The sequence below is a fragment of the Lynx rufus genome, unplaced genomic scaffold, assembly GCF_022079265.1.
Source record: "Lynx rufus isolate CCGP_SWC_20201006 ecotype Redwood Valley unplaced genomic scaffold, mLynRuf1.p SCAF_17, whole genome shotgun sequence".
Taxonomy (NCBI): Eukaryota; Metazoa; Chordata; class Mammalia; order Carnivora; family Felidae; genus Lynx; species Lynx rufus.
In genome coordinates, this window is record NW_025814831.1 from 40,806,321 (window position 1) to 40,830,191 (window position 23,871).

Consider the following 23,871-nt stretch of genomic DNA (forward strand, 5'->3'; position numbering starts at 1 on the left):
CTTAAAATAGAATAAAATTAAATCTAAATCGCCGTAATGATATCACCATGTATGTTCACTCTTAATATTATGGAATCTTACTGACCTTATTTTTACTATAGATAGAGACATGTAAAAAAAAAAAGAAACATGTTATTGTTTTATCATTCTAGGAATTATCTCAATTTTTCCCTATAATGCTAAAAACACAAAAAAACTAAAATAATGAATGAAAGAATGATGGTATCAACTGAAGAAAAATAAATCACAACTATCATATCAATCTTCAGTTTTCATTAAACATTGTCCAAATTATTCCATCTTTTTTTTTAATGTTTTTATTTATTTTTGAGACAGAGAGACAGCATGAGTAGGCGAGGGGTAGAGAGAAAGGGAGACACAGAATCCGAAGCAGGCTCCAGGCTCTGAGCTGTCAGCCCAGAGCTTGACGTGGGGCTCGAACTCATGGACTGTGAGATCATGACCTGAGCCGAAGTCAGATGCCCAACCAACTGAGCCACCCAGGCGCTCCTCCATCTTTTTTTACATCACTTTTTAAGAGGATTTTGAAAATATCCGAGATGAGGGGCACCTGGGTGGTCAGTCAGTTAAGTGTCTGACTTAGCTCAGATCATGATCTCACAGTTCGTGGGTTTGAGCCCCGTGTTGGGCACTATACTGACAGCTCAGAGCCTGGAGCCTGCTTGGGATTCTGTGTCTCCCTCTCTCTCTGCCCCTCCTCTGCTCATGCTCTGTCTCTCTCTCTCTCACTCAAAAATAAATAAACTTAAAAAAATTTTTGTTTTCAACGTTTATTTATTTTTGGGACAGAGAGAGACAGAGCATGAACGGGGGAGGGGCAGAGAGAGAGGGAGACACAGAATCGGAAACAGGCTCCAGGCTCTGAGCAGTCAGCACAGAGCCCGACGCGGGGCTCGAACTCACAGACCGCGAGATCGTGACCTGGCTGAAGTTGGACGCTTAACCGACTGCGCCACCCAGGCGCCCCACTTAAAAATTTTTTTAATAAAAGAATCCAAGAATTTTCTCAAATTCAAAAATCAGTGAATTACCAGTATGTTCTTAACTGTAAAAATTCAATCATTTTTAGTAAATTGATTTGTAAAACCAACACCACAATCCAATTTTTGAACGTTTTCATCAACCCAAAAGGGATTCCTGATGCCCATCTGCAGTCACCCAAGGGTATATTTTTAAGGACAAAAAGGAAATATTATATTCTCATTCATTCAGTCATTAAACAGGATGGATTTCTTTCCACAATAAATAACATGAGAGAAAAACTTTGACTATCTGTCATTTTCTGAAAGAATGTGTGTCAACATTTATTTTTGATGTTCATGTACAATAATTTACTTGCTACAGTTTTTAAGTGTATAAATGTAATAGGCTGGTGCATATACAAATATATAGAAGGAAGGAGAATTATGATGTAGAAATGAACAATTAATTGGTCATTCTAGCTGCCATTTATAAATCTAAAAATGAGAACCTTTTGTAATTTTATAGTGCAAAAGAGATGGTGGTCCTCTCTTGAACCAAATTACAAGGCATTTTTTTCATAAGTATTTAATTTTGACAAAGAGAGAAAGAAACAAAGAGAAAGAAAGAATAATAGGCTTGAACTTATAATTGACGTATTTGCATTTTGACAATATAAATGCAAGCAGAACCAGCAGTGATAAGCTGGATTCAATATTTACAAGATGGATATGTTCCATTTTCATACATGATCACTGATCAGTGGTTAGTTGCTCTCAAAGAATGATGTCAATTTGGGGTGTATATACCTTCTAAACCAAGAATATATGAAATTAAAATTTGTGCTATGCTTTAATCTCTTTAAAATTTTCTAATAAAGCTGTTTTCCACTATTCGTTTATTCTTGTATCTGCAAATTATTCACAAAATAACTTAAAATTATTTAATAAAAAGGGTCCATTGTACCTAGATGATAACTGGGGATGACTATTTTTCCTGATAAAAAGAGAGCTGAAAAAAAAAAAAAAGAGGGCTGGAAACTGATGAAACTCCATAAAGCATTATGATAGAAGAAATCAGAGGCTATACTCATGTATGCCCATAGATAGTTTCCCTTAGATCTTAAAAATATGTTTACTAGACTTCATAAATATTTTAGTAGTCACTTCTATTACTGTGTGCTCTGAGCTTAAAACAGCATTTCTCAAACTTTTCTTACCATAATTAGTAAATATACTTTACATGAAAACCTACTACAAATGTACCTACACACGCACATATAACTGAAACAAGAGTATCACAAAACAATACTCATATTTACTAAGTACAATGTCCTTGGCTAGTTTATTTTCTATTTTCTTCCAGTTTTTTAAAATGCTGGACATAATTGACAATCTGAAAACACTAATAATATAGCTTTTCAATATATCATTCTTAAACATTAAGTATAAGCTGAGAGTTAAGATGGTACTGGTAAAATTATTCTCCAACAAATAAATAAAATTCACCAAGACCAGTTAGCTAACTCCAGAAACAGATGGAAATGGTAGGGCCACCATCAGATTATATGTGTTAATTTCAACCAAATGAGAGGATAAAGATAACAACTAAGCCTTCCTAAAAATGGTAGCTTCATAGAAAAGTTACCATAGATGTGCAAGAAATACCCTTCTGTTAACTGACTCATTTGCTGGGAGACCAGAGCTGTCCAAAAATATATCTTACAACTGGGAAGACTCCCGTCTCTCACTAGCAAGTCCTGGCCACTGAATCTTTCTTCATCCTCTTCTCTTAGAAGGAGGGGTGGAAATAGGAGAATGAAGTAAATATTACTGCTTCTGGCTCCCTAACTTTCAATTCTTTCTAAATTCAGTTTGAGGTAAAACTCAAAGCTTTTGCCTTAAAGGTTGACCAAATTTTCTCTAAATCTAAAAACAGCTCATCACTCCTTGGCAGAGTATTTTTTTAAAGATTTAGAAAGCAGCAATCCCACAAGCCCAGATGTTACTCATCATAAACCAGTAAAGCAGATAGGCTGCATGCCTGTAACACAGGCAAGCACAAGGGCAGGGAAGACTAAGGTATTAACAAAAACAGCACTGAAGTGCCATCGACACTGGGTAAGGAGGTTAAAAGAAAGTGAAGAGTGATTATTCTATTTTACTTCCATATTTATTGGCCCCAGACTGGTTAAGTTGGTTTTAGGACTTGCTGAGGCAGGCAAGAGGCTGACAAATGGTGATATTCTATTTTGTTTTCATGCCCATTAGCCCCAGAAAAGTTAACATGATTTTAGGGTTTGATGAGGTAAGCAAGATGCTGATTAAGTCCAAAGAAAAAATTGAAGACCAAAAAAAAAAAAAAAAAAAAAAAAAAAAAAAGGGCAAGGCAATCATTATGAGAAATCTAAAGAAACAAAATCACTGTATTATACATGGCTCAGCTGAAAATAATATTTACATATTCACCATGGAAATAGTGACTATTGATTCAATATAAAAAGGGTGATATAACTGTTTTGAGACACAACAGGGGAACTGAAATTTGGATAGGGAAGGAATTGTAGACAGCTAAATCTTTATTTCTCACGTTAGGATGTTAAGAGACAAGTATAGGGGCACCTGGGTGGCTCAGTCAGTTAACTATTGACTCTTAATTTTGGCTCAGGTCATGATCTCACGGTTTGTGATATCCAGCCCAAAGTCGGGCTTTGCAATGACAATGCAGACAGAGCCTACTTGGGATTCTCTCTCTCTCTCCCCCCTCCCCCTGACTTGTGCTCGCTTGCTCACTCTCTCTCAAAATAAATAAATAAATAAACGTAAAAAATACACAAATAGAACAACAATAAGCTAAGATTTAGAAGCTGGGCAGAGTCAAAAAAGTTATCTTGAGGTATATAGAATTCAAGAACGACAATTCACTTGGCTTTGAAAAATTACCTGAAATAGCATCTTGTTCTCAGTAAATAAATATCAAAGCTACACAGAACCAATCAGCATCTTTTCCTACAAGAAAATATTTCAGCATGAAGAGCCCAATCCTGCCTGGTCATCTGATCCACATTTTACCATCCCATTGGCAATTTTCTTTTCAAAAGAGTATTCCCTTAAAAAATCTTTCATAAACTAAAAAATGATTAATCAGCCATATTCATTCTGCTCCCTCAGAGCACAGCCATTTGTTTTCCAGATTCAACAACCACAGTTTTTTAATCTAAGTAGGATCTAATTCCTGATCATTACTTTTTTTCCAAATCTGTTGTGTATTGGTTTATGATTTCAAATTCAATTGTTTATGACTTAAGTAAAGTGGTTTTGATCTAAGGGTGAATTTGTTTGCACTGAGGAAGCTGTGTCAGGATGTTGTCATAGACACCTGTTGTGGTTGGTTAAGTGCTCAGTAGTTCAACTGTTGACAGGCACTGCTGGAAACTTACTGACAGTAACATACTGAAGAGCAGCTAAGATGTAATGAACATTTAAACTTTAAATACCAAGAGTCTGCCAGGCCGTACTGAGGATGTTCAGTCTGGTCAAGCTTGCTCTGTTCCAAAAACTCTCCAGAGATCTTGAGACACTTGTCTCTGCCATAACCAGGCTTCTCTTGGTTGGCAATGGTATTAAACCATGCACCACTCCCAGGAAGGGAAGAGACATCTGTTCCTGCTCTGGCAAAGCTACTCCTCATAGACAGTGGTGCAAACAGTGTACAGGTCCCTAGAGTGATAACCTTCAGAGCAGCCCGCCATGCCTGCCAACACCAGAGCCATTGCCCACTAGCTACATGCTCCAACAGCAAGGGACCTACACCAGCAGCTGATACCCCAGCTTTTAGCTGCAAAGACTGACTCTACTGAGAACCAATGCATAGAAAGGTACACCTCAACTAAACTTGGGCTTTATTTCTTTCACCTCTCCTTTGCCTGAAACAACAGTGTAATTAATCTATCATTGACTTAGAGTATTTCTTTACTGGCTTACCAAGAGACATTATCCTATATGCTATTGGCTTGTGAAACATTATAAATTATAATTTCCACAATAAACCTGTTTTAAATAAATTATTGGCAAATACAATCTGTCTCTGAATAATAATTTGCCTCAAATAAAACAAAATCTAAGTCTCCACATTCTTCTGAAAACAATAAGACCAAATATGGGAAATTCATTTTTATAACTAAATTGACAATGCTTTGGTGTGACAGAAACCTATGACACAGGATCCCATCCTCAGGGCCAACTCTTATCAGTCAGCTGCACACCTAGCATATTGGATAAGCAGAGCAGATCATTTTTTACCACATCTACTCTCCTATACAACAAAATTATTTTCTGTAATAATCATGAAATGGGAATAACAATGTAGAAAGTGAACATAGTGAGATTTTTCTTTTATTGGACTTTGTGCACATAATTATGCCAGTAGAAAATTTCAAATGTAAAACAAAAATAAAATTTACATCACAAAAGAGGCCAAAAAGTTACAGATTAAAATACCTATTAATTATATCAATTTTTGAAAACATAATGAACTCAAAATACTTTGTTTTGAGCTCTGACTTCTCCAAAGTTGTCAATGAATTCATTAAAACTGATCTTCATATATTCCTGTTCAGTATGTAATAAAACCAGATTTGTCAATTTACCTTTCCTTAATCCTATAATAAGTCAGGGGAATATAATGTAGAACACAGACCGTACAGTTAATAATACTGTAATAACTTTGCATGGAAACAGATGGTAACTAGACTTATTGTGTGATCACTTTGTAATGTACAAAAATATTGAATCACTATGGTGTACACCTGAAACTAATAGGATACTGTATGTTGATTATACTTCAATTAAAAAGTTTACCTTTGCTCATAATCGATGAAGAATGTTTTGTTAATTTTAATTTCCAGTTTCTTTCCTGAAGCAATAGATCCAAACAGGAAACATCTTAATGATAAGGATGACTTTGACAGAGTTTCATAAAGTATCTATTTCAAAATAAATTCCAGAAATTGTAATACTATTCATGTCTGTGTTTCTTTAGGATTGATTCTAGCTGCAACCTTCAGATGCACCCTGGTTGAAGGGTTTTTAAACACAAATAAATGCTCCAAGAACTTACATTTTATTTTTTCATCTTTACAATCACTGGGCTATATCTATTTATCTATTTGAAGTTTATTCCAATTCTACTATTCAGGAACTTACAGCACCACAGGGGAGATGGATATAAAAATTTTGCCAGAAAAAAAGCTGGAAGGATTCTAAACCCTTACAGACTCACTCTTGAATGAGGCTAAATAGAGCTGAGCACATGGGTATTAGATATTGGGGGGTGGGGGTGTGGAGCATAGGGCTGACTATAAAACTGGGAGTTCTCTGAATTAACTATGTACAATACAGTGTTATTAAAAAACAAAAAATGAAGATGTGCTAATTGAAAGTTTACATACATACTATGAAATTCAAAAGTAACAACAGCGATTATTTAGAACTTGAACCAACAAAAGATATTTTTTAAGGAAGGAGTATTTGAAAATGGACAATGCTTAGACTGCTAGTACGTGGTGACAAAAAAAAAAAGTAGACTGACTTTCAACTGGTTTTATTATTTTTTAAATTCTCTACAGACAATGGAACTCCTAACTGCCTGCACTGGGACGAACTATTGCTTATGCCCCACCCTTGCTACACCCCCACTATCAGGTCACTTTTACCTATGCTCCAACACAAAAGCCTGTGAGTTACTTTGCCCAACTCAATCCTATTTTTCTCACATACACATGCACAAAACACAGAATGGAAACTAGAATTTGGCATATGCTTAGAACAGAATAATTTTTTTTGAGAGTACATAATTTGAATTCACTCTCCTTAATATGCTATCTGAAACTATAATGATGTAAAAGCAAAATAAAAATAAAGCTCATTCAGATTTTGAAAGCTCTGTATATGGTAAAGGTAGGTGGTACAACAGAGAAAAAGTAGCCTAAGAGACTAAGAATCTACTCCTAGCTTTGCACGAACCAGAGATGTGGCTATGCACACAAAAGTTTTCTTCTCTGGCCTCTTTTGTCTATAGTGGACTCAAGACAGCTCACTGTCCTACAAAAGAGGAGACATTGCATGGAGTTATCTCTAAGGTTTTTTTCCAACTCTTGCAGCCTCTTTGGAAACATTTTTTAGAAATATTTTTAAACAATGATTATTTGAGGGGCGCCTGGGTGGCGCAGTCGGTTAAGCGTCCGACTTCAGCCAGGTCACGATCTCGCGGTCCGTGAGTTCGAGCCCCGCGTCAGGCTCTGGGCTGATGGCTCGGAGCCTGGAGCCTGTTTCTGATTCTGTGTCTCCCTCTCTCTCTGCCCCTCCCCTGTTCATGCTCTGTCTCTCCCTGTCCCAAAAATAAATAAACATTGAAAAAAAAAATTAAAAAAAAAAAAAACAATGATTATTTGATAAATAACTTAAAGTAATTGACAACTATGCGGACTCAAAGAATCCCTCCCTTACTCTCCCTTATCACAGTAAATGGCAGCTTTGTTGCTCAGAAAATTTTTTATACCTCCCTACATCTAATCTATCAAAAATTCTTTGGTCTCCATATCAAAATTGTATCTATAATCTGACCATTTTCTCAGCAACTACGCTGCTACCATGTTAGTATGAGGCACTACCATCTTAATCAGGACTGCTGCAAGCTTTCTTGTTTTCACTCTATCGATTCTCCTATAATAAACCTTTCTAAATGTAAGTCACATGACACACCTGTATTCAAAATTCTCTTATGACCTCCCATATCCTTCAAAGTTAAAGCCCAAGTCTTAGAAATCATTACCTAAAAAATCCTACACAATCTAACTGGGCCCAGCCTGCCTCCTTACATAAAAACTTGCTACCACTCTGATATACCATTCCCCAATTCACTCTGCTCCAGACACGGGCCTACTTTCTCCTTCTCATGTAGACTCCCACCTCAGGACCTTTACACTTACAGTTCCTTCTGACTCTCCCGATGATATCACATGATTGGCTTCTTTGCTTAATTCACGTCTGTTCAAATATCTTTCTACAAAAGATTCTATCAGTACCATGTAAAAATAGCACTCTATTCCAATCACTACATATCCCTTTATCCTGCTGTATTTGTCCTCAAAATACTACCATCTAATAGATTCATTAGTGTATTTTTATTGTTGGCTTCATCCCAATAGAATGACAGTAGGTGTTTTCTCCTTTTTGTTCACTGCTGTTTTCTCAGTACCTAGAAGAGTAACTGGTACACAGAAGGTGCTCCATAACTCAAGGAACTATTAAATAACAAACTGTTTTTGCAATTAACATGAGCTAAATACCGTGAGGTTTCATTTCCCAATGGAAACGTTTATATATAGAGATACAGAGTCTTCTGAATTTTATAATGATTTGGGAAGAATTGACCAAATTCCAATAGTAACTTGAACTTGCTTTTTTTAGGGTCCTAGAAAAATCTGAATTAAAACTATATTTTGTTGTAATAATTTAATTATAGTTTTATTATTTAAACTAAATAATTTCATTTATGTAGTGCTTCTTTTCTTTCTAAGATTGATTTTTAGATATATATATCCATAATTAATATTATGATTTAATACTTTTAAAGTTCTTACTATAAAAAAACTATTCTGGAATCAACTGCATAATTACATTTCCTCAGTGACCTTGTAATCTCATGAGCATTTACTCTAGACTAAACAGCCTCATTCAGCTGCCCTGTGTCTGACTGTCGATGAAAGAAGCTTGTTTGACAACTGCTTCAAGCAGAAACATATTTTTTTCCATGATTGCATAAAAAAGATTTAAAACTTACCAGACTAGAGCCAGACTAGAACTTTAAGCATAAAGGTTCATGTTAGATGTATGAGCTGATTTCTAATTCAAATGCCAAGAAAAACAGATACTTAAAGACATTTTGCTGTCATAGTCAGTGGGGAAAAAAAGTTAATTTAGTAATATGTTCATAATTATAACCAAATAAAACATATATCATATGTTTTATGCACAGACATATTGCAGTTTTTTCTGTGACTTTCCTATTTTTCCATGTTCTTTGATTTTCTGATGTCCCTAAGATTTTATAAAACTAACATTTAAACTTAGGACAGCATCAAAAACAAAGAAAACATACACCTTTCCTCCATTTTTTGACAATCCATGTATAATAGGTCAACAGGTAAAGACCTTGACCAAAAAACAGAAATTTCAATGTGATTTTTAAAAATGCTTCTCCAAAATGGTAAGAAAAAAATCACTTAAACAAATAGTCAATATGATACTTAATGATTAAACACTTGAAGCGTCAAAAATAAGAAACTGCAGTTATCAGAACTAGATATCACCAAGTTAGGAAGTTTTAGCCAAATTCAATAAAATATTTTAAAAAGTGCAGTCAGAGTTAGAGCATTTAAAAGAAAAAATTCATTTTTTCAGATGATTTACTTCCAAATAAACCCCAGATACTCACCTAATAGAACAAAATTATTAGAGTTCAGTAAAGCAGCTAGATACAAAATAAAAATATATTTATGAATCAGAGGGGTGCCTGGCTTAGTCAGTTAAGCACATGACTTTGGCTCAGGTCATGATCTCACAGTTCATGAGTTCGAGCCCCGCAATGGTTCCTGTGCTGACAGATCAAAGCCTGGAACCTGCTTTGGATTCTGTGTGTGGGTGTGTGTCTCTCTCTGCCCCTCACCCACTCATGCTCTGTGTCTCTCTCAAAAATAAATATTTAAAAAAAGTTTTTTATTTAAAAAAAGAATCAGAAAGCATAATGAAAATAATTCTATAACAGCATCACAAGTATAACAAAAATTAATTTCTAAGAGAGGTATATGAAAACTCAATAGATTTCAAATGCCCATTCTTTTCTAATCAGTTTATAAGTTTAAAGCAATTCCAAATAAAATCCCAAAAGGAGTGGTGCTTGATTATTATCTAAGGAATGAGTTGAATGGCTATATCTTAGTTAAGCTATTCATGGGTTTCAGTTTGTCTGAATACCTGTTTCACAATATCTTATTGTAAAAATTTTCAAATGTACAGAAAACTTGAAAGAATTATATAATGATTTGCTGCTTTGGCCAACAAAGTTTAATTAGAAGAATAAATGTATAAAAATGCTAAGAATTGGGGCGCCTGGGTGGCTCAGTCGGTTAAGCGTCCAACTTCGGCTCAGGTCATGATCTCGCGGTTTGTGAGTTCAAGCCCCACATCGGGCTCTGTGCTGACAGCTCAGAGCCTGGAGCCTGCTTGGGATTCTATGTCTCCCTCTCTCTCTGCCCCTCCCCTGCTCATGCTCTGTCTCTCTCTGTCTCAAAAATAAATAAAACATTTTTTTTAAATGCTAAGAATACTTTGAAAAAGCTAAATAGCAAAGGAAGACTTGTCCCACCTGAGATAGGCAAAATTCTGAAATGGCTTACAAGATTCCCTTATGTCATTCTTGCACAACTCCTTCTCAATGAGTGAATATGATGAATTTCACTCCTGAGATTAAATTATACTGCAAAAGGGATTTTGCAGATGTAATTGAGATCTCAAACAGGTTGACTGTCAGTTAATGAAAAGGGAAATTAGGGGTGCCTGCGTGACTCAGCATCCAACTTTGACTCAGGTCACGAGCTCATGGTTTGTGGGTTCAAGCCCTACACAGTGCTCTGTACTGATAGCTCAGAGCCTGGAGCCTGCTTTGGATTCTGTCTCCCTCTCTCTGTCCCTCCACCACTCACATTCTGTCTCTCTCTCTCTCTCTCTCTCTCTCTTTCTCTCAAAAATAAACATTAAAAAAATATAATAAGAAAAAAGGGAAATTATCTAGGTGGGCCAAACTTAATCAGATAGGTAGCCTTTAAAAGAAAGAGTCGGGGCGCCTGGGTGGCTCAGTCGGTTAAGTGTCCGGCTTCGGCTCAGGTCATGATCTCACGGTCTGTGGGTTCAAGCCCCGTGTCGGGCTCTGTGCTGACAGCTCAGAGCCTGGAGCCTGTTTCAGATTCTATGTCTCCCTCTTCCTCTGACCCTCCCCTGTTCATGCTCTCTCTCTCTCTGTCTCAAAAATAAATAAATGTTAAAAAAAAAATTTTTTTTTAAATAAAAATAAAAGAAAGAGTCAAAGTGATTTTCTCTTGCTGGCATTGAAGATGAAAGCCACCATAAGTTCTACATTTGGAAGGAACCTAAGTCTGCCAATAATATGAAGAAGCTTGGAAGACAATCACCACAAGCCTCGCTTACATGGAACCACAGCACTTGCTGACATTTGATTATAACCACGTGACACCAGAATTACTTGGTTCTGGATAACCCATGCCCAGACTACTGACTCACAGACACTGATAACGAATGAGATAAAAATGGATGTTAAATTTGCAGTAATTTGATACACAGCAACAGAAAAAAAATGCATAGCTTAATATTAAAACATATCATGAATTTAAGTTAATAATTATGTGATACTGTTAAATACCGAAACACAGATTAATGGAAAAGAAAGGGTAGCGGAGAAAAAGTCTTAGTATATTAATAAAACACATCAGTAGAAAAAAAAAAGTCTTATTGAATATATTGGTCTGGGCCAACTGATTTACCATGTTGAAAAAAAATAAAGATTCTTTTATAGCTCCTTACAAAAAATAAATTCCAGATGAATTAAGTAATTAGATAAAAAATTGAAGCTACACAAGTATTAGAATATAAATATATATAAAGTTCTATGTTGGTTTAGGACCTAGTAGAAGAAAAATGGAAAACTAACAGGACATCATCAATACATTTTACTGCTTAGAGATGAAAACTACTTCATATCATAAACAATATAAGATTAAAAAATAAAATTTTAAATTTCAAGGGTTAATAGTCTTACTATACAGCTGACTCATTTAAATAAATAAGGAAAACAATACTACCCCAGTAAAAAAGAAGACAAAGAATAAACAGACAACTCATGCATAGGAGGAAAAGAGGAAAAGAAATTACCAGGAGGACTGTGCCACAAATATAAAGACAGTAGTAAGATGCTAAGGAAAGCAAATGGCACATGCAATGGCACAAAAATGTGTGAGAAACAATAAGATTCTTAAGAAACACCAAGTATGAGGGGGCAGGGTATTATGACTACAAAGACAGAAGTCAGATTGTATGGGTGATGATGAGCCACTGAAAGATATTAATGACAGAGAGACATGACCAGATTGATAATATTAAAAACTCTTCTATGACAGCAATGAAGAAGTGCTTAAGGGGCACCTGCCTGGGTGGCTCAGTCAGTTAAGTGTCCCACTTAGACTCAGGTCATGATCTCACGGTTAGTGAGTTCAAGCCGCATATCAAGCTCTCTGTTGTCAGCCCAGGGCCTGCTTCAGATCCTCTCTCCCTCAACCCTCTGCCCTTCCCCTGCTTATGCTTTATCTCTCTCTCTCTCTCTCTCTCTCTCAAAATAAATAAATGAACACTAAAAAGAAGAAGAAGAAATGCTTAAGAAGGGAAACAGGGGTGCCTGGTGGTTCAGTTGCTTAAGCCTCAGACTCTTAACTTCAGCTCAGGTAATGATCTTGCAGTTCGTGGGTTCATGCCCCATATCAGGCTCTGTGCTAGCAGTGCAGAGCCTGCTTGGGATTCTCTCTCCCCTCTCTCTCTGCCCCTCCCCTGTTCATGCTCACTCTCAGTCTCAAAATAAATAAATAAACGTAAAAAAAAAAAAAAACAAGAAGAAGGGTGACAAAGTGTTATAACAAAAAAATTGATAGAATACGTTCAATGCCTCATCTCAAAGTCTTGATATATAAAGTTCCAATTTATCAACTGAAAAAAAAAAAAACCAAACAGTTTTTAAGACCAAAAGAATGGTCACGAAAGCATCTCCAAGGTTACTGTGAAGATAGGTCTTCTATTCTAGGGACTATAACCTATCCTAGTCCCTCAAGAACAAAAACTTTTAATTGCTTTGCCAATAGTAATGATTTGTTAACAGGTCAGTTACTTTTGGTAGGTTGGTTTTATCAACATAGTCTATGGCAACACAAGAAAACAAAACTGACAGGTATTCACAGAGATCAAACAAAAAACTTTCTAGTTGACTAACTCAATTCAATACTATTATTACTATCACAAATTTTTTCACCATTGGTTATGTAATAATAGCTAAATAAGCTTAGCATCTGATGAGGAAGGACTCAAGATATTAAACCATCAGACTTTAAATCTGTTTTGTAAAGTTATCATAACTGAGAGCACCTGGCTGGCTGGCTAAGTCAGTAGAGCATGTGACTCTTGATCTCAGGACTATAAGTTTGAGTCCCACATTGGGTGCAGAGATTACTTAAAAATAAAATCTTCAGGAACACCTGGGTGGCTCAACTGGTTGTCTCCCACTTCAGCTCAAGTCATGACCTCACAGTTCATGGGTTCGAGCCCCGCGTCAGGCTCTGGGCTGACAGCTCAGAGCCTGGAGCCGGCTTCAGATTCTGTGTCTGTCTGTCTCTCTCTCTCTCTCTCTCTCTCTGCACCTCCCCCGGTGGTACTCCCTCTCTCAAAAATTAATAAGTAAACATTAAAAAAATTTTTAATCTTTAAAAAATAAAAAATAGGGCTGCCTAGGTGGCTCAGTCTGTTGAACATCTGACTTTGGCTCAGGTCATGATCTCATAGTTCGTGGGTTCGAGCCCCACATCTGGCTCTGTCCTGACAGCTCAGAGCCTGGAACCTGCTTCGGATTCTGTGTCTCCCTCTCTCTCTGCTCCTCCCCCGACTGCACTGCACTCTCTCTCTCAAAAACTAAATAAACATTAAAAAAAATTTTTTTAATAAAAAAATAAACAGCATAACTGACAGCACAGACGTATCAGTTGTGTTAACAGATCTTATTTAAAGATCGCATTTTATCTTATAAAACTAGTTTTATAACCTCATGAATGAAAAACTCATGTTAAATAAATCACTTCCATCTACTTAAAACAGTAGAGAGATTTGATTAAATAATTAGAAACTGAAGAATAAAACTGATAAGCACTCATAATTTATATCAGTTAAGGGAATAACTCTTCTTTGGGTGGAAGGTAGTAAAATATTAACTAGAAATCCAGTTGATTATTAAAAAGACAATCTCAGAGTGCCAATCAATGAGACTACTAGACTAACCACTAAAGCCATTGTCTAGGGAATTGCAATTAGCAGTTAAATTTTCCCAATGCTTTCTCCCACTGGCACAGAATTAATAAACAAGTTTACATATTGCCTTGAGCAAACAAGAAGAGTACTACCAGTGCAAGGTGAAATATAATTATATATTCATAATACTCTCCTGAGTGAAAATTTTTCATTTATTCTTCTTCTGCTTCTCAAATTTAACTAACTCTAGAAAAGACCCTAGTAAAAGCCACTAAAAACTTCATGGCAATGTACTTTTGATTTCATCCTTTATCAAAGTTACGTGTGAGAAAAAATATATAATTCTTTGGAGACACAATGGCTCCCAAGACTTTATATCACTTAATTCCCAAAATATATAATTAAAATTATTTGAGGGGCACCTGGGTGGTTAAGTAGGTTAAGAGTCTGACTTCAGCTCAGGTCATGATCTCATGGCTCTTGAGTTCTAGCCCCTCATCGTGTTCTGTGCTGACAGCTCACAGCCTGGAGCCCATTTCCAGTTCTGTGTCTCCTTCTCTCTCTGACCTTTTCCTCCTCGTGCTCTGTCTGTCTCTCTCTCTCTCTCTCTCAAAAATAAATAAACATTAACAAAAATTTTTAAAAATAAAATTATTTTGAAAGAGCCTGCATCCATATTTTTGCAACATCTAAAGTGAAACTACAAAGTATACCATTCTTAACTTCACCAAGTCATACAGATTTCAAAGCAGATATAAGAAAATAGAAATAAGATAGTTAATTTATTCTTTATTTGCCTCTAGAAGAATTGAACTTGTTCCTCTATAGGATAATGTGATATAAAATGGAAATTTTGTTGTAATAGGAAAAAAAATAAAAAGAGTAGAAGGTAGAGGACCGGGGGAAGTGGGAGCGCCCACTGTAGTAAAGGGATACACAGGGCTTAGTAGATACAAGACATGGACAACTCTTAGGACACATATGTAACTATTACACCTTTAGTCAACTTAAGTTTATATTGTACTCTAACAGCAGCACCTTTGAGGATACCAAATAATTCTCTGAAAAGTCATTTCACAGAAAAAATTCTTCAGTCTGTCTCTAAATGTGTCTGAAAGTTAGAGTAAGCAAAAATATATTCTTAGATTAATAAAGCTTTCTTTAATAAGAAAAACATAAGATAGCATATAGCTTCAAATAATAACTACATTAAAAGAAATGAACTAATAGCATAAGAAATCAATTTAGAGTTTATTGTTGGCAAATGTTTTGTATGAGGTCATAACATCACCAAAAAGACAGCTTTTGAGCAAATCCTGGCTCCAAAAACTAAAACGGTCTGTATGGAATTCAATCCCTTTCTCAAGGTAGAAGGCTGAAGAGCTGTGAGTGAATTCTATCTTCACAGATAAATAGTTCTATATCAAGAAAAAGTCAATGTTTCCTTAGCAATTTTGACATCACTGTTGATGATCTAGAAATTCCTGCACTACTTAGCCATAGATGGCTAAAAGAAAGTGTTATAGGGGCGCCTGCATGGCTCAGTTGGTTAAGCATCCAACTTCAGCTCAGGTCATGATCTCACGGTTCATGGGTTTGAGCCCTGCATCAGGCTCTGTGTTGACAGCTCAGAACCCGGAGCCTGCTTCGAATTCTGTGTTTCCCTCTCTCTCTGCCCCTCCCCTGCTAATGTTCTGTCTCTCTTTCTCTCAAAAATAAATAAAACATGGAAAAAAATTTTTTTAAGAAAAAAAGAAAATATTATAGTCAAGGTCTACTGACTTAAATACATACATGTTTATTTCTAATCAAAAAAATTTGCCTTCTTAACTGTTATGGATATAAAATATATGTATAGTCTATTGAGAGCAGCAAAAATCTACCTTGAGAATTCTGGAACTAACTATATTATAAATAGTCAATGGCTAATGAAAGTCCCCCAACCACCACTACCAAAAGAAAAGAAAAAGAAAAAGAAAAAGAAAAAGAAAAAGAAAAAGAAAAAGAAAAAGAAAAAGAAAAAAAAGTGATCCAGTCTCCTTTATTTAGGTTCAAATAAGACTGCAGGTAAGAAAAACTTGGGAAGGGGCGCCTGGGTGGCGCAGTCGGTTAAGCGTCCGACTTCAGCCAGGTCACGATCTCGCGGTCCGGGAGTTCGAGCCCCGCGTCAGGCTCTGGGCTGATGGCTCAGAGCCTGGAGCCTGTTTCCGATTCTTTGTCTCCCTCTCTCTCTGCCCCTCCCCCGTTCATGCTCTGTCTCTCTCTGTCCCAAAAAAATAAATAAACGTTGAAAAAAAAATTTTTTTAAAAAAAAAGAAAAACTTGGGAAAAGTACAAACACTATATGGTAATACCTTATATAAAGAACACTTACCCGGGCATTATATCATAATTAAGGTGTCTATCCACCATGAAGACCTAACAACTGTAAAAATTTATGCTCCAAATGTGAAAGCACCCAAATATATAAATCAATTAATCACAAACATAAAGAAACCCATTGATAATAATACCATAATAGTAGGGGACTTCAACACCTCACTTACAGCAATGGACAGATCATCTACACAGAAAATTAACAAGGAAACAATGGCTTCAAATGACACACTGGACCAGATGGACTTAACAGATATACTGAGAACACTTCATCCTAAAGCAACGGAATATACATTCTTCTCCAGTGCATATGGAACGTTCTCCACCCCCAACAAGTACAGAAAGATCAAGAACATATCAAGCATATTTTCAGACCACAACGCTATGAAACACGAAATCAACCACAATAAAAAAAAAGTTGGAAAGATAACAAATACTTGGAGGCTAAAGAACATCCTACTAAAGAATGAATGGGCTAACCAAGAAGTTAAAAAGGAAATTAAAAAGTACACAGAAGCCAATGAAAATGGTAACACCACATCCCAAAACCTCTGGGATGCAGCAAAGGTGGTCATAAGAGGGGAATGTATAGCAATCCAGGCCTTCCTAAACAAGGAAGAAAGATCTCAGATACACAACCTAACCTTACACCTTAAAGAGCTGGAAAAAGAATAGTAAATAAAACCCCAAACCAGCAGAAGACAGGAAATAATACAGATTAGAGCACAAATCAATGTTATCAAAACCAAAAAAACCAGAACAGATCAATGAAACCAGAAGCTGGTCCTTTGAAAGAATTAATAAAATTGATAAACCACTAGCCAGTTTGATCAAAAAGAAAAAGGAAAGGACCCAAATAAATAAAATCAAGAATGAAACAGGACAGATCACAACCAACACAGAAATAAAAACAATAATAAGAGAATATTATGAGCAATTATATGCCAATAAAATGGAAAATCTGGAAGAAATGGACAAATTCCTAGAAACATATGAACTACCAAAACTGAAACAGTAAGAAATAGAAAATTGGAACAGACCCATAACCAGTAAAGAAATCAAATTAGTAACCAAAAATCTCCCAAGAAAACAAGAGTACAGGGCCAGATGGCTTTCCAGGGGAATTCTACCAAACATTTAAGGAAGAGTTAACACCTATTCTCTTGAAGCTGTTCCAAAAAATAGAAATGGAAGGAAAACTTCCAAACTCTTTCTATGAAGCCAGCATTACCTTGATTCCACAACCAAAGACCCCACTAAAAAGAACTATAGACCAATTTCCCTGATGAATACGGATGCAAAAACAAGATATTAGCCAACCAGATCCAACAATACATTAAAAAAATTATTCACCACGACCAAGTGGGATTTATACCTGGGATGCAAGGCTGGTTCAATATCCGCAAAACAATCAATGTGATTCATCACATCAGTAAAAGAAAGGACAAGAACCACATGATCCTCTCAATAGATTCAGAGAAAACATTTGACATACAGCATCCTTTCTTGAGAAAAACCCTTAAGAAAGTAGGGATAGAAGAATACCTCGAGATCATAAAAGCCATATACGAAAGACCCAAAGCTAATATTATCCTCAATGGGGAAAACTGAGAGCTTTCCCCCTAAGGTCAGGAACAAGACAGGGATCTCCACTCTCACCACTGTTATTCAACAAAGTATTGGAAGTCTTAGCCTCAGCAATCAGACAACACAAAGAAATAAAAAGCATCCAAATCAGCTAGGAGGAGGTCAAACTTTCACTCTTCGCAGATGAAATGATACTCTATATGGAAAACCCAAAAGATTCCACCAAAAAACTGCTAGAACTGATCCATGAATTCAGCAAAGTACCAGGATATAAAATCAATGCACAGAAATCAGTTGCATTCCCATACACCAACAATCAGAAAAAGAAATAAAGGAATTGATCCCACTTACAATTGCACCAAGAACCAGAAAATACCTAGGAATAAACCTAACCAAAGAGGTGAAAAATCTATACACTGAAAACTATGGAAAGCTTATGAAAGAAATTGAAGAAGACACACAAAAAAGGAAAAATATTCCATGCTCCTGGAGAGGAAGAACAAATATTGTTAAAATGTCAGTACTACCCAAAGCAATCTATGTATTCAATGTAATGCCTATCAAAATAACACCAGCATTCTTCACAGAGCTAGAACAAACAATCTTAAAATTTGTATGGGACCAGAAAAGACCCCGAATAGCCAAAGCAATCTTGAAAAAGAAAACCAAAGCAGGAGGCATCACAATCCCGGACTTTAAGCTGTATTACAAAGCTGTAATCATCAAGACAGTATGGTACTGGCACAAAAACAGACATTCAGATCAATGGAACAGAATAGAGAACCCAGAAATGGACTCACAAACATATGGCCAACTAATCTTTGACAAAGCAGGAAAGAATATTCAATGGAATAAAGACAGTCTCTTAAGCAAGAGGTGCTGGGAAAATTGGACAGCGACATGCAGAACAATGAACCTGGACCACTTTCTTACACCATACACAAAAATAAACTCAAAATGAATGAAAGACTTAAATGTAAGACAGGAAGCAAAATCCTCAAGGAGAAAGCAGGCAAAAATCTCTTTGACCTTGGCTGCAGCAACTTCTTAACATGTCTCCGGACGCAAGGGAAACACAAGCAAAAATGAACTATTGGGACTTCATCAAAATAAAAAGCTTCTGCACGGTGAAGGAAACAACCAGCAAAACTAAAAGGCAACCAATGGAATGGGAGATGACATTTGCAAACGACATATCAGATAAAGGGTTAGTATCCAAAATCTATAGAGAACTTATCAAACTCAACACCCAAAAACAATCCAGTGAAGAAATGGGCAAAAGACATGAATAGATGCTTCTCCAAAGAAGACATCCAGATGGCTAACCGACACATGAAAAAAATGCTCAACATCACTCATCATCAGGGAAATACAAATCAAAACCACAATGAGATACTACCTCACACCTGTCAGAATGGCTAACATTAACAACTCAAGCAACAACAGATGTTGGCGAGGATGCAGAGAAAGAGGATCTCTTTTGCACTGCTGGTGGGAATGCAAACTGGTACAGCCACTCTAGAAAACAGTATGGAAGTTCCTCAAAAAATTAAAAATAGAACTACCCTATGACCCAGCAATTGCACTACTAGGTATTTATCCAAGGGATACAGGTATGCTGTTTCTAAGGGACACATGCACCCCAACATTTATAGCAGCACTATCAACAATAGCCAAAGTATGGAAAGAGCCCAAATGTCCATCGATGGATGAATGGATAAAGTAGATGTGGCATATATATACAATGGAGTATTATTCAGCAATCAAAAAGAATGAAATCTTGCCATTTAAAACTATGTGGATGGAGCTGGAGGGTATTATGCTAAGCAAAATTCATCAGAAAAAGACAAATATGACTTCACTCGTAAGAGGACTTTAAAATACAAAACAGATGAACATAAGGGAAGGGAAGCAAAAATAACATAAAAATAGGGAGGGAGGACAAAAACATAAGAGACTCTTAAATACGGAGAACAGAGGGTTACTGGAGGGGATGTGGGAGGGGGGATGGGCTAAATGGGTAAGGGGCATTAAGAATCTACTCCTGAAATGACTGTTGCACTATATGCAAACTAACTTGGATGTAAATTTTAAAAAATAAAATTTAAAAAAATTTTTTTAATTTTTTAAAAGAACACTTACCCCACATTTTAAAATCTAAATCATAATGACAAAGACAAAATGAAATTAAAAAGGGTTCCAAACAATCAGAAGAGTTGCCAAAGTTTACTAAATTTAACAATTTACTCAAAACAAAGAGAAAAAGCAGTTAATTAAGCTACATCTATTTTACACAGATTTCCAATGGGGTTAGTTAAATATACACACGTGTATATATAGCAGCAGCACCAAAAATAACACATTATAAGAGGAAGATGAGGATATTCCACTGCAGAAACCCAGTAAGAATCGGCAAAAATAAAACATTAAATGCTAGAGGTAATGAACTTTAAGAAAAAAAAAACAAAAAACAAAACCAGCCAGAACTCAGCTGCTGGGAAAGGCAAAGGTTGGCTGCCACTGGGGGAGAAGTAGAAAACCTATGGCCACCCTCCTCAACTCTGTGGTGACACAGGGAAAAGCCTTCGAACACTGAGGAAAGGCAGAAAACCCATTTGTACCTGTGCTAACACAATGATGCAAAGCAGAGATTGGGGGAGGAAGAGAAAACTGCCTTACACCCAAGACTTCCCATCCCTATCAACACCTACTGTTTAGTTGTGGAGCTGGGAAAGGAATAGCTAACACACCTGCACTCTGAAATAAAAGATAAAAGTTGTTTGCCTCAGGAAAGAGATAGGTACCCCAAGAAAGCACCACTCTGAGGTTCCAGCAAATAAGACCTCTTGAGGCTAAAGTTAGAACAGGAGAACTAAGAAACCCCCTTGTTCCCACCACAAAACTTATTCCAAGTAAAGAGAAGAAGTAGTCTATTGCTGGGGAGAGAGAACCCAAGAGAGAATTCCTATGGGGCTCGGGCTGGCAGCACCTGCTGAGAGCTAAGAGTGGAGCAAGAAGACTGAAAAGATCCCTCCAGCACCCCAGGCCTCATACTAGGCACAAAGTGGCAACAGACTATAACTGGAAGAATATGAAGCCTATCAACATCAACTGAATCAACAATAAAACCCAAACTAAGATCAAACTACAGACTTAATGCTTAACTCCCTACACTAATGCCTTGGCAGAAGAACAGGACATAAATATTTTCAGGCATAAATATTATTTATCTCAGTCTCTGTTCTGTCACACAGATTATCCAATATTCAAACAGGAATTACAATAAACACAAGAAAGCAGGAAAAACAAATCTATCATCACGACATAAAATAAAATAGTCAACAGAACCAAACCCAGAGATGTTGGAACTATCAAAGAGGCACTTTAAAGTAACATGATTACTAAGTTAAAGGATCTAGTGAAAAAGGTAGAGAACATGTAGAAACAGGGGATTTCAGAAAAGAGGTAAAAATTATAAAAAGGAATGTTATGGAAATACTAGTTATGAAAATAGCAAGATGAGAAAGAAATCCTTTAATGAAAAAAAGAAATCTGTGAAGAATAAATGGTTGAGATATTTACAAAAGAAAAACAAACTATAAATCCAGAAAGTACAGAGAAACTTGGAAAGCTCAGAGAAACTGTATTTTTACATATAACGGTCAGTTCCTTGTAGGAAACATATAGTAAATCTTGGGTTTAATGCAATCTGACAATCTCTGCTTATTATGTGGAATATTTAGACCTGTGCTATCCAATATGGGAGCCACTAGCTATACATCATTATTTAAACTAAACTGAATTAGGGGTGCCTGGGTGGCTCAGTTGGTTAAGCGTCCAACTTTGGCTCAGGTCATGATCTCACAGTTCATGGGTCTGAGTCCAGCATCAGGCTCTGTGCTGACACAGCTGGCTCGAGCCTGGAGACTGCTTCGGATTCTGTGTCTTCCTCTCTCTCTTTCTGCCCCTCCCCTGCTGGTGCTCTGTCTCTCTGTCTCTCTCTCTCAAAAATAAATAAACATTAAAAATAAATAAATAAACAAACTGAATTAAAATTTAAAATTCAATTCTTCAACTGCGCTAGACACATTCAAGTGCTCAGTAGAAATACGAAACTGAGGACTGCTATTTTGGACAACAGAGACATAATATTTCTATCACATCAGAAAGTTGTATTGGATAGTACTGTTTTAGGTCATTTAAAAAGATGTTTTTTAATGTGTATTTATTCGAGAGAGAGAGAGAGAGAGAGAGCACGCGCACACACAACAGACCATGGACAGGGGAGGGGGCAGAGAGAGAGGGAGACACAGAAATCCGAAGCAGGCTCCAGGCTCTGAGCTATCTGCACAGAGCCTGAAGCGGGGCTCAAACCCATGAACCATAAGATCATGACCTGACCCAAAGTCAGATGCTTAACTGACTGAGCCACCTAGGTGCCCCCTAGATCATTTATATGTAATGCAATTACAGACATAGTTAAGACTAAATCCACTACTATGCTGTTTCCTAATTGTATCATATCTTTATTTTTTGCCACCCTCTTTTCCTGTGCTCCTCTTCATTAATGAAGTATTTTTATGATCTCATTATTTTCTCTGCTAGTGACTTACTGACTACCCTTCTTTTTTTTCTAACATTTTTAGTATTGCTGTAGGGTTTATATTAGACATCTTTAGCTTATCACAATCTATCTCCAGATACTCTTATACCACTTCATGTATACTGTAAGAACATTACAGCAATAGTTTTTCTCTCTTCCTATCCTTTGTACTGTTTTCATCCATTTCACTTGTATTCTCATTATGCATGCCTACTTCCATAATCTTTCAAATGTAATTTTGATGACAAAACTATTGGAAAATGCAAAGCCCTGTAACAAATGAATATTACTTTACATACCTTGTTGTCACTAACATTAAAAATAAAGATTTTTTAAAAATTTATTTTGAGATCTAGAATTCTGGCACTTGCTAACCCAATAAAAGATAAGAAGACAACATCTTTATCACTAACTTTTTACACCATGAAACCTATTATTGTCTGTCTCAAGCTTCAATTTTGGCCAATTATTTGACAAATTTATCTCAAACTCAAAAGGGGTTTAGGTTTTGTTTCACATCCCTTTGGCTTCATGTTTGGAAGATGTAGGACCTTAAGAGAATACAGAACTAAAGAAAATATTAAGATCTACTAAATAGCAGATTAGTAAATTATCTACCATTTTAATAGTAATTTGACCTTAGAGCCTCCAGTTTCATATGTAAAATACTATGCGTCACATTCAAGATTTTGGTTTTGAAGATACATGTAGGGATTTTTTTTTGTTGTTTTTTCTGGGGTTTTTTTGTATGTAGGTTTTATTATCTGTTTCATCTATCTTGTTTTTGCTTTTTGGGTCTTTTTTTTTTTTTTTTAGAGAGAGAGGGAGAGCACAAGCAAGGGAGAGGGGTAGAGACAGGCACAGAGAGAGAGAGAGAGAGAGAGAGAGAGAGAGACAGAGAGAATGAAGGAGGAGGAGGGAGGGGGGGGAATCTTAAGCAGGCTCCACACTCAGCACAGATTAAGACGCGGGGCTCAATCCCACAACCCTGGGATCAGGACCTGAGCCGAAATCCAGAGTCGGAGGCTGAACCAACTGACCCACCCAGGCGACTGGAGGGGTCTTCTTTTTTAATTACTTTTTAATCACCTGGTGTTGCTGAACCTATTACTTTCTTTTCACATTACATTCTTTTTTTTTTTTTAATGTTTATTTATTTTCAAGAGAGGGGGAGAGAGAGAGCACAAG

At 36.4% G+C, this 23,871-nt stretch overlaps 1 protein-coding gene across 1 annotated transcript in view; it reads right to left on the minus strand.

The window, feature by feature from the left end:
- The window catches only part of MNAT1 (MNAT1 component of CDK activating kinase), a 217,955-nt gene that overhangs the window by 53,078 nt on the left and 141,006 nt on the right, over window positions 1–23,871 (minus strand). The window lies entirely within an intron of this gene.